Source organism: Triticum aestivum, chromosome 1A, assembly GCF_018294505.1.
Source record: "Triticum aestivum cultivar Chinese Spring chromosome 1A, IWGSC CS RefSeq v2.1, whole genome shotgun sequence".
In the NCBI taxonomy this organism is placed as follows: Eukaryota; Viridiplantae; Streptophyta; class Magnoliopsida; order Poales; family Poaceae; genus Triticum; species Triticum aestivum.
Window position 1 is genome coordinate 392,295,338 of NC_057794.1, and position 12,916 is coordinate 392,308,253.

Sequence of the window (12,916 nt, forward strand, 5' to 3'; positions counted from 1 at the left end):
ATTAACTTGAGATCTAGTTTCAAAGATCTCAACGTAAGAAATCCAACAGTGAACACAATTCGGAATTTGCATGCACAATTCATAAAATATAATGCTTTTAATAAATAAATTTTTAAGAAAACAATAGGTTACGACAAGTGACGGCACCTAAGGAGTTGGGGGTTGATCTTTTCAAAGAGTACTCCTTAACTTGTAATTTCGCATTTTGACGCGAAGAACGCCCAGTAAAAGCTATCTAAAAATATGTCGCTCAAATTGATGTCAAACGCTATAACTCGCATTGGACGAGCTATAGCACGCTCTCGCCTATAGACGAGCCAGCTTGGGCCATCCTGGAAGGCTCCAGCGTGCTGGGTTGTTTTCTTTGCGTTTCTTCCATTTCCTTTTTACGTTTCTTCTTCTTTATTTTTCTGTTTCTCACTCTATTTCTTTTTTTTGCTTTGTTTTTCGTTTGTTATTTTTTGTTTTGATTTTCCTCTATCCATTTGTGCAAAATAAAAAATTTTGATCTATAGATACATGAACACTTTTGTTTGAACATGCATACATTTTCTAGCAAAACATGTGAAATTTGTTAATTTTCCATTTATATTTGGTTTTTTCTGGATTTTTAAATTATTTGTATTTTCATTTTTGTAGCTTCCTAGTTTTATTTATTTATTTATTCTTATTACCGTTGGTTTCCTTTTTCTTACAAGATTTTTTACCTTTTTTTCTTTATTCTGTAGGGTAAATTAAAGGATTCTGTAGGACTACATGAACGATTTTATTAGACATGCAATTCTTTTCTAAAAGTTCAGACTTATATTTATTTAACAACATGACATTTTCTTCTAAAAGTATGGGACATGCTACTGTTGATTTTTTCCATCATGTGCCATGTTATGAAGGCGCTGGAGACCACAACATGCAAGGTCCGTTTCTCCACCCTCAGGCCCATTCCTTTTCTTCGTGCGTCGAGTATGATTCTGAAACTGTGGATCTATTCATCTTTAATCATGATAGTATAATAAACTTAAAAAATAATAAAAATTACATTCAGATTTATAGACCACCTAGGGATGACTACAAACACTGAAGTGAGTCGAAAGTGTGCCCCGTTATCGGCCCTCTCTTGCCGGAGCCAGACATAACTTGTTGTAGTATATAGTCGGGAAGTCATTGTGCTAAGGTCCCATAGGACCAACGCATCCGTCACGCTATCCCATAGGATCAACGCATCAGAACAACAACGGCCACCAATGAACAAAGATGAACAAAGACCGGATCCGAGCGGATCCATCAAAGACAACCATCCTCTGAATCCCGCGAGATCCACCGGAGACAGACTTCTATACGCCCTTTGACGATATTAGACACATCATCGAGACGGGGCTAACATTCTATGAGCACCTTTAAAAGACTGAACCGGCATATCATCTTAAGGTTGACGAAGTCATCAAAGGTGTCTCATAGTAGACGGGACATCTCCTCTCACTGAACGCGCATAGCCGGAAATAGTGAAATAAATTCAGGAATAGCGTGAATACCAGGACTTGAACCATAATAGGTTAAGGATATCACTGTCCTTCTAACTATTCAATCATATGTTGGTTCGCTACACCTCATATTGTTGGACTGTCACGGCTAATGATATGAGATTACGTCTACCCGCAAAAGGAAAACTCATACTATGTCATGCAAACTGCACGACTGTGAACAAAACACATGGCAACAAATGGCTGGCTTGCTCTCAAACCATCAGCCCTAATCTCGATTCCCTGTCAAAGGAACAGTTCCTTAATTGATTTGCACTCGACCAGCATTGTCGCGCACCAGTGAACCTGTAGCTAGCTATGCGCGCGTGTGAAGGTAGCATGCATGTCAACTCGATTGATGATGTCCACTGCTAGCTTCTATCGAAACTTATACGAATGGGAGCCTGTTACGTACATGACAGTTCGCTGTTAGTCTGTTACAAAAGACATTTGAACATATATAGAAAGACAATAGGTATGCAACAATGTGTTTGCATGTTGCACCACCAACCCAACATTGTTCAGAAACAGCATGCCATCACTGTGCAATTGTATATGCAAGTCTATTTCCCTTAGATTACAGTGTTGCACACCCAGGAAACAACACTAAGAGCAAGTCCAATGAGGCGACCTATTTTATCCGCCTACGTCCGTTTGAGTCGGCACGGACAAAAGTGGTGGCCCAACGCGTCGACACAAACCCAAATCGCGTCCGTCTGGCGTCCGCGCCGACCCATTTCCGGCTCAGAATCGCGCCTGAAATGCGTCGGCGCGGACGCGCCACGGGTCTTCTTGGTGTCCGCCGCGGCCCCACTTATAGGCCACCTAACTACGCTCGTCATCTAATTTATGACGACCACCGACAGCGGACCCACTAGTCAGCCAGTGAAAGCGTCCTTTTTAACCACGCGTGCGGCGGCCTCATCCACTTCCGTCCACATCTGGCCCCCCACCACCCCCTTGTGCTTCCTCGCGTTGACACCACCAAACCCTAGCAAGCAATGAGCCTCTTCGGCAGCAGCAGTGGCAAGGGCAAGTGCATCCCCGGTGCCTCATCCTCCCATACTCCTCATCCCCCTCCTCCTCCGCCGCCGGCGTGTGTCCGCCCAGGTCGCTAGCGTCTACACATCCCGGTGCACCAAGCGCGGTGGCACTGGGAGTACATGCAGCCACTGCCCTACCTCGAAGTTACGCTGTCGCACCGCTGGCACCTGGATCCGCACCGAATCCCGGTGTCGGCGAACCCAGCGGGCACACGACGAGGAGGTGCGCAGGTGCTGGGCACAGCTCAAGCCGGCGCAGCGGCGTTTGCCCGAGTACGCTGCCGACTCTCCCAACTGGCGGCTAGGCATGGACGCCAACCCGCCGTCGTTTCCACCACCGCCCCCGCGGCTAGAGCCGGAGAAAATGGAGGCGAAGGCGGAGTACCAAGCCGCCCTCGAGGAGGCCCTGCAGCACGCGCTGGAGGCTAGCCGCCTCGAGGAGCACGCGCATTGGGATGGGCTGGAGCAAACCCTTGCCTTGTCGGCGGCGGGGGACTCCGTCCACACCCCGCTCTTCGTCCCGCGTCCGCCACCGCCGCCGCCCGTCCTCAAGCCCAAGCCGGATCCAGAGCTGACACGGAAGCACTCCCCGCCTCCACCCACTTGGCCGGAGGAGGCCTACACGTGGACCGGCCAATACCGTGAGTGGGTGAGCGCGCCTCTGGTCCACTACGCCACGACGCCAGAGGAGGAGGCGGCCCCCCTTGAGCGCTGGAAGGCGCACTGGCTCGCCCGGGAGGAGGCTGACGACGACCGACAGATGCGATACAAGCAGCTGCTGCGACGTGACGCGGAGGCGCTGCGGCTTGAGGAAGAGGAGGAGGAGGAGCGTGCCCTGCGAGCCGCAATGCCGCCGCCCAGTAGACGCCGGAGGAGGCTGCCCTGGCAGCGTACCAAGAGGCGTTCGGGTGGGCTGGCCCTGCTCCCATCTTCATCGACTTCACCGGCGGCGAGGGCGATGGCGACGTCAAGGGCTAAGGCAAGGCCGACGACGTCTAGGGCAGTGTGCAAGCGCAAACTTTTTATATTTTAATTAATGTTTAATTATGTTTAAGTGGACTTTGGCCGGCGGTTGATAGGCCAATTAATGTTTAATTATGTTTATTTCTGCGAGCTATTTTTTTTCCTACGCGGGCATATTTGGGTCCGCCTCCCGTTAGACGGTCAACACGACCCATTTAAGAATGCGGACGCGCATGTCCGCCTGGCCGACCCAAACGGACGAAAAGCGAACAAAGCACGCGTCCGTTTGGGTCACCCCATTGAAGTTGCTCTAACATCTATATCCATTTATCTATATATATATTTATACCCATATAAAAAGGTCGAAAGATGCACATCCAACTAATCTCAGCCATCAAATTAGGTCAATCAAATGACTGAGGCTGCTCTAACGGTGAGCATTCAAGACGTGCAGTTAATAACATACCAAATATCAATGCCTACGCTACTCACATAATTAACATGCAAAATAATATCATACTACCTAATATGTGCATGTAATTAATTTATTGGCTAATATCAATTTGCATTCCACATACACATTTACTAGTCATCATAAACGTCATAACTCGGGACACTCTAAATCTAAAGCGGATGTATCTATAGCCTTATGAATTGTGGGGCACATGGTATACCATTTTGAAGGTTGGCAGGTCATGCACTATATATTTTCCTCCCAAAAAGAAGATTAAACCACTCACTTCTGCATCATTGTCATGTACACAACTGTTTTTATTAATTATTAATCAAAGTACATGACAAAGGCAACCATAGGCCGAACCATGTATAAGTCAACTTCTTTCACAACAACGCCTTCGAAAAAAATAGGCACCCTCACGCCACCCTCTTCACGCCCGACCGAAGACAGCCGAGACAATGATTTTCATCATGGTTGATGAGACCGACCACCAAAGGCAAGTAAATTAGCAAGACGCAATGCCTTTAGCAAGTTCACACGCAACCTCGACACTACTGAGCTCAGTCGGTCAAGGCCAAACAAGAGTTTTCACCCTAGACATGACACGGTGTTCCAATCATCATCTTGAAGACAAACCTTTCGTTTGCCATGTCGATGTATATTCCACGTCAGGCCAAAATAGCACTAGCGTTTGGGTGGGACATCTTCATACCATAGGCTATCACCTTAGGCCATTGAGGCAGGGGGAGGAGTCGTCCATAAATCACGAAGATCTTGATGACACCATATATATATGCTTAGCTGGCCCGAGCGAGAAGCCCGCCAATGGCACCCCCAGATTAGAGATAAGTGCCACACAGCGTGCGGAGTTAAATCCAGCAAATCCTCTGTTAGAGTATCCTAACTAGGTGACTTGGCACAATGGCAACAGGAGGCAATGTTTACCCAGGTTTAGCTCTCATGGAAGAGATAATAATCTACGTCCTAGTTGCATTTATTGTATTGAAACGTGAGCCCGCCCCCTGCTTATATAACATATCGGGGGTCCTAGGTTACATAACTAGGTCGGCTACATTGGTGGAGGTAGAGTCCTCCATTGCTATGTTATCTTCGGATTGTATTCCAAGTCTTCCGGAATCTTCATGTACACCACCATGGGCCGCTCAAAGTGGCCCAGGATAGAACCAACATAGGAGTTGTCAGCCCGGCCCACCAGGCTAGTAACTATCAGGGGGAGAGGCCCCTTAGCTGGAACGCCGTCACGGAGGAGACGCCAAAAGTTCGTTGACGGTCGCCGAATGCGGCCAGCCACCGATGAGCACTACTCCCTCCGTTCCTAAATACTTGTCTTTCTAGACATTTCAAATGACTACTACATACGGATGTATGTAGACATATTTTAGAGTGTAGATTCACTCATTTTGCTCCGTATGTAGTCACTTGTTGAAATGCCTAGAATGACAAGTATTTAGAAACGGAGGGAGTAGATTTTTATTGTGTAGAGTCGCCATGCCACCACAACATCACGCGCCCCGCTGACCTGCCACACACAACTAGCTAAGTTACCATGGTGCGCAACCCGTTCGCACGATGTCATGATCCCAACCTCCACGCGTCCGCCATCCGCCAACAGAGATGGCCACACGCAACATCCGCCGCTGCCACCATGGACAATGTGGTAGAGGACCGGATGCCAGCTCAGACTGCTTAACAGTCGCCGTGTCATAGGCCCATGTGGCCGTCACCGCGAGTGGGGAAGTCACGGTCGATGTGCCTTACTTGACTGGGTCCTTTCTGCGTGGCTGGCGATACCCAAGGCCGACTATGAAGTGCAGTAGAGCACACGTAAGCCATGCCTGCTAAACTGCACCCAGCACCTGGGAGGAAGAGGAGAGGAAGGAGGGGGTAATGTCCGAAAATTATTTAGAAAACATTTTTCACCCGGTACACCCTGTCTTTCTGATTCCAACCCCGGCCGAGCACTAAGAAATCCAGGGATCAAAACAACTTGCATAAATGTATGAACACTACAAATCATCCATATGTGTCCGTATTGTCATTTCACTAAAGCAACCTACTATTCACTTATTCAGAAAGTACATAGGCATCGATAAGCAAACAGGATTGAGCTTATGCGTGAGCCCTTAATTCAGCCTCTTAACTGGAGTAGGCCACACCACCTTAATAGTGTGCAGCAAACCAATGCGGGCACCAAAAGAGGTACCGGTTTCTAGCTGGGAACGCAGGCAGGGAAAAGTCATGACGCGTGATACAAGCAATTCTACTCTCACGATCATGCATGTGCAGGTGCAGTAGTGTATGTGTGTGTGCGTGTGTGTGTGTGTCACGGTGGAGTACTTGCGCGCCAAAATTAATTAATTTCCCTTTACCTACACGATAAACCCTTGCATTAAAGCTAGGTTCGCCCAACGAAAAGCTCACTCTGGCAGCTTTTCCATGCAAAGCAAAGCAGTTGTGCAACCATTGCGGCCGGCCTAGCATTACTAGCATCTGGTTCTCGGAAAGTGGTAACTAATCAAACCGGACATGTGTGGCCATGTTTTTTTTTCTTTCACAGCCTCCATTTACTCTATCTTGTTGGTTTGGACAATTCATTTGGAGACATTTGAACTTATTGCAGTAGTTGGAAGTCTTTTAAAAGGATGGATGAACATGGCAAGAAAAAGGAGAGGAAGAAATAGGTGCCGCTGAAAAGAAGAAGCATGGGCTCGGGCCTACGAGCACAAGCGCAGCACACAACTCAGCCAGCCTAAAGGAAACACGATGAAAGATCCATTGAATGCATCCAGCCACCTTGAAAGCTACCGCCCACATTTAAAGCCAAAACTCTTTCTCGCTTCACACTGACACACGAATTACCTTGAGCAAAACGAACGCGTATGCGTAGTATATATCCAAGTTTACCCTTCGATTTTCACACAGAGGCTAGCTACACGTGGACAACCGAGAAAGGGATAAATTACTGATAGCAAAGATGAGCTGTGATCGTAGGTAGGGCGCGAAGTAGGGCGCGCACAAAAGGTATGGTGAAACAGGGCAGAAACGAGGACCAGGCTCGCCGTCCCGTTCCGTCCGTCCACTGGAGGCTGTCTCGGCGGGGTGCTGCCCACGTGACGGCGTGGTCCGCGTGAGAGAGTAGAGTAGATAGCCCCCCGCTCCGACGCCGCTGCCCTGTAGCGAGTAATTAATTAGGTCCACAGGCTAGGCTAGCGGTTTCCCGTCCAAGAATCATTCAAGCCCGACTGCTACACGCCCACGCCCACGCAAATATCTCATCTACTACAGTGATCGGAACGCGCCGGTACTAGCCAGCGGTGAACTGCGATCTGTGTGAACGAATGGATGTTCTCTCACAGCTTGTTGTGGTGGCCTTCCTTGCCGGATGGGCCAGTGTGGATCAGAGGCCAACGTACACAGTGTCACTACCACCTCGTAAAATTTGCAGTAGTCGTAGTACTAGTAACAGAGGTCTCTCTAGCTGCTCCTGCACCTAGCGGAACAGATTGCGCTTAGTTAGTGGGTGGCGGGAGTGATGACGCGCCTGGCGTCGGCAGGGCGGGGGTATGGCCCGACACGTGGCATGGGGTACGGCAGGGGCCCTGCGAAAGCAACCGCCACGTGATGCGCAGCAGGCGGGTGTCAGAGCCCCGAAAGAGACGCGCCCCCTTTCTTTCTCCCACCCTTCCCCATCATCATCATCATCGCCGTCGTCGTCCTCCACCACTCCACTGCCCCAACCAACCCAACACCACCATGCAGTGCACCTTCTCGCGCGACGGGACGCGCGCCTCCGAAGTTTCCAGCCGACACAGCAGGGCGCCCGCCTCACGCGACGCCGTGTCAGGCGAACTAGGCTGGCGCTGCTTCGGGAGGGGGGCGCTCGGGTCGTCGCCGGGATCAGTTAACTAATCCGTCGGGCGCGGCGATCGGGTGCGGGTACGACGAGGCGGGGGAGAGCCACCTCGCTCACGTGGGCGGAGGCGGAGAGCTGCGGGAGCACGAGTAGGCACGTGCCGCGCGGATTCCGGCGACCCCACGTAGTAGTACGTACGCCCACCCAACGCCAACAGCAGCCTCGGGATACTCGTCGCCCTCACGTGATTCGATGCCCAACTGCTGGCTCTACTCGCGGCCTCTTGCCCGCCCGCACCAAAAAGAAGTCCCACCGCCTAGCTGTTCCCGTGCGCGCTCACACGCGCACGCATATCGCGTCGGCGCATGGAGTGGAGGAGCGGCCGGCGCTGCGCCTGCCCGTGCGGGCGTGCGTGCATGGCGTTGGCATCGGACCGACGGGCCAACTGTTGATGCATCGCAAGTGGTGACCAACTCCGGGGCATTGCCTCTTGGCAACACTATGCCATGCATTATTGGTGGTAATTTACTGGCATCGCCTCACTACATTAGCACTGGCCACTGTCAGACATTTCGCTGGCAAGCATGGAACATTATCCAGTAATTGGTCCCGAGATATGAGATGAGATGAGGGCAATAGAATACCACCACGCACGGCACGGCCGGTACAATGTGGAGCCAAAAGCAGCTAGCAAGGTTAACGGCATCGGAGCCCACCAGCCGCGGCCCTGCCTGTCAGCTCGCTTGTGACATTATGTGTGCAGTTGTTGGCACACAGTGTGGGTGGTGGGTGCAGGGCCAGGGTGCACGCAAGAGGCCGGCCGCTACGTACGTACGGTGGTCCTCCGGCCGGACGGACACAAGTGAGCGGGCCGGGGTCGGGGTCGGGGTGCACAGCTAGCAAACCATCTCGTACATTTCCACGTCCATGACGAATTGACGCGACAGAATAGTCCCCCTGCGCACCGGTGGTCCTTCACGTGGTCGCGAAATGGCAACCGTCCCGTCGCCCGCCATGCACACACCGTCTCCTCTTGCACATATGATTTCATGCTCTGGTCCCTGGGTATTGGCCGATCATTGGAGGAAGTTCTTGTTGGTTTTCCCGTGTATATCTCTCTCGCGCGCGCGCGAGCGCTCTCATCATGACGGTCGAGAAAATAGTAGGAAATGCTTTTGGAAATTTGCAGAGCTATTAGTCTTGACAGGATCGATCAACTCGGTCCGGCCATCATCATTATTGGTAACCATCACGGTGGTCCTTTGATACGTACAGCCTAGTCGAGGAGAAGATATCCGACATGTCACCCGTGCCATAAGTGTCGAGGCCCGGCGGCTCTCCTCGCCCGTCGCCACTTGAAATTGAGGCCGATCGTTTCATTAGCTAGTACAAACACAGCTTACGACAACGCAACTGTTGATCTCGCTAAATGACAATGCCTAATTATTCCCCTTGGATGCCCCTAATCCGCTGATTGATCGATCCAGAACTTTTGGGGCGATGTTGATGCGCTAATAAGGATGTACGTGCGTGCGTGCGTGCGTACGTGCATGCAATATACATGCGGCTGAAGCTCTGCCAGGGAGATTAATTAGCTACTAGCGCGCACAAGATCAAGGACGTACGGAACGGAGAGGTGACGGCAGGCGAGGAGGTGGACGTCCACGTCGCGCGTAGGGGACATGACTACGGTGGCGCCGGCTTTTTCTCGAGCTGAGAGGGAGAGGACGGGGCGCGTTTTACGTACTCTCTCCGTTTCTTTTTACTCCGCATATAAGACTTAGGTCTGTCTAGGACACATCTACATGTGACATAGTTATGTCACATCTAATCTGATTTTCACTCTGTTTGTGGTCTATTTTTTTGTTCTAGTTTTTTATTTCTTGTTGATGCATTATATATTTGTGGGAGGTTAGATGTGACATCCTTAAAAAACATCTACATGTGAATTAGACAAACTGATAAGATTTGGTCAAAGTCAAACTGTACAAAGTTTGGCCAAATTTATATAAAAAAATATGAACATCTACAATACTAAAACTATATAGTATAAACATACATTTCATGGTGCATTTGATAATACTGATTTCATATTGTAAATGTTTATATTTTTTAATATAAAGTTAGTCAAACTCTACGGAGCTTGACTTTGACCAACCTTTATATACGGACTAAAAAGAAATGAAGAGAGTACGTACTACGTGGAAGAGAGGAGGAGGAATTTTTCACCGTTTGCGGCTAGCCGCCGCCCCGCATGTCGAGCACGATCATTAGGCCAACTTCACCGTGCGACTCCAAACGGACGTCCGTTTTGTCCGGATTCTGTCTGTTTGGGTAGAGCGATGGAGTTATGTCCGGGCGTGTTCTGGGATGTGGTGACCGTGCGTCCAGCGCGCGGACGCATCCTAACCGCATCCTGTCCGTGTACAGTTTTCTTTGCAAGTTCTTAACTTTTTTTTTCATCATTCATTTTCGATACATGAAAAATACATCATCACATTTTGACTAGAAAAGCAAGACCAAAGAAAATAAGAACCACAAAAATACATTTTAGAAGATACCCAACTTCCATAACTGCTCCCTTGAGTTGGGTTAGGGCCTTCTCGATGCACTCATTGTTGATCTATGGAGGAGGGTCGATCTGGCATCCTCCTTTCTTCTTCAAGCCAGAAGTCGACGTTGCTTTCTCACACCTAGTCTCGTGTCTAGCCTCTAATCTAGCAACAAGTGCACTTATCTCATCTACAACCTCTATGCTAGCTAAAAGTGCACGAACATGTACTAAATTTCGCTCTATCAATATATCGATGTACTCTTCTTCCCAATACCAAAACTTGCATCCATGCTACACAATAAAATTTGAAGTTAGTACAAGTAGTCAAATCTAGAGCACAAACCAAAGCTAAAAAGACCACATACCCCATTGTTTAAGCATTTGATGAACACCCATCCGGGATGTTGCGGCGTTGTAGACACGCGGCGCACGACCATTTTTGAGCAGTGGTCGCACTTAATGAGTGGCAACGGTGCGCCGACGAGCTTTTGGGCAAGCACCGAGCCCGGCCGACCGCCATTCGTCTATCTGCCGATGGACCACCGACGATGCAGATCCGAGCGGCTAGAGGAGGAGCCACTGCCTGCATGTGGCATTGCGGCCCTGCCAGGGCCTTCCGGCGAGGTGCCTGGCCAGTCCGTGGCGCGGCCCGGCCTCCCACAGCCGGGCGAGCTCAAGACCGACCGGATCCGCCCTAAATCCGGCCGGCGGGTGCGCAAACCAGGTGGTCGTGGTTGGGTAGCTCGGCGGCGCCGAGGGGAAGGGCCTGGGCGAGCGCGCGTCCGAACTGCACGGCTGTAATGGCAGCGGCGGCGGCGGCAGCGAGGGGAAGAGTGGAGGGGGGTGCGGCCGGAGGGAGGGAGGAGGGCGGATAAAAAAAGGCCCGTCCTGTGCCACCGACGGGCGGGCCAGAGAACGACACGCATAGACGGCCCGCACGTCCGCATGGTGTCGTTTCACCCTAAAAACGGCGCAAACTTGGTCCGAGGATGGGTCGAAGGTGGACACAAAACGAACAAAAATCCGTTTGCTCCCACGCGCTGAGTCGCCCGGTTTATTCGTTTTACCCTAAACAGACAGGGGCGGACAGGATAGGGTCGTGCGGTGGAGTTGGCCTTACGCAGCGAAAGATCAACCGAGCTCCCTCCGTCACCACTCGCATTACGTGCACGTCCTTTTCTCGCCTTTTGTTCCTTTTTTACCAAGGAGCGCGCGCGGGGGTGCCGTATCGGTCCCTGGCCGGCGGTGAAAGAGAGGGAACAGCTAGGGCGCTGGGCACATGTGTCTCTCGTAGTACTGACACTGTTACCGCCACTTCACCGTCTGCGTGTGGATAACGTGCATGCCCCGGCCGGGCCTCCTCTCTCTCATGTCTCATCCAGCTGCGGTGGATAGCTAGCTACGCGCTGCCATTGGTGGAGCGGTGGATAGGGAAGAGAGAAAGAGAGAATAACGGAGGTGGGGAAAACGAGGTGGGCACGCACTGCAGTGGCACCGGCAATGGACAACGGCGGGCGGTTAAAAAACGGAGACGGCGGAGGAAAGTAAAGGAGAGGAGGGTGGAGCCGCCGGAGCGAGACGCGGGAGAGGTCCCCGGCCGTCAGCGCCGACACTCCACGTTACCCTGACGTCAACCCGGGCGTTCCTTTACCTGCGGTAACTACCGCCGCAACCCGTACTCCCGTAGTACCCCACCCACCATCCAAACGATGCACCGAACTGCATGCACGCGTGGCCCCCGCTCGTGTTTGACAATTCTCTGCGGACAGCCTCTCGCATCACCCGCCTCGCCTCATGATTGATTACTGCGGGAGGAAAGAGGACGACGAGGTGATTGAGTAGACGCTGCGCAATTTTGGGACGAGAGGGCGATTGGCTGCCTAGCCCGGTGGAGACTTGCCTGCTCCCTAAATGTGCGCCCATCCGTACTTTCGTCTACGTGGCTTGATTTGATTGAAACAAAATGAAGTCTGGCCCCATCTTCTTAAAATCAGGGGGAAAGATGATTAGATTAGAAAGGAAAAAGAAAAAAAAACAGCCGTAGGATGAGGTGGGAGCACGGATGGAAGCATGGGAAGGGAGCAGCCAAACCGGATCCAGCCCGGTGTAGCTAGTTTCTTATCCGGTTTTGTGTTTTTTGTTCTTGGTGTGACCGGCTCTTGATGAGAATTAAGGGCATCCTCAACGGCGATTCGTAAATTTTCTCACGCATCCATCCATGAACAAAAGGACCAGCCCGTGAAGACGAGGGGAAACCATAATACAACGATGCCCGCATACATTTTAAACATTTTTTTTAACAAACAGGATGAAAACGATACCGGACTAAGATAAAATTAGTCTACGGCTGGCGTCGGTAGATATCCATTCCGACGACATGGATAACCTTCACTAGTCTACTGTCGGTCGCGGCGGTTCTCCATTGTCGTCCTCATGTCCGGCAACCGCGAGCCCTGGAGGTATACGCTTCAACGCCAAGGGTGGCTCGCTTCCCCACCGCTCATCAGA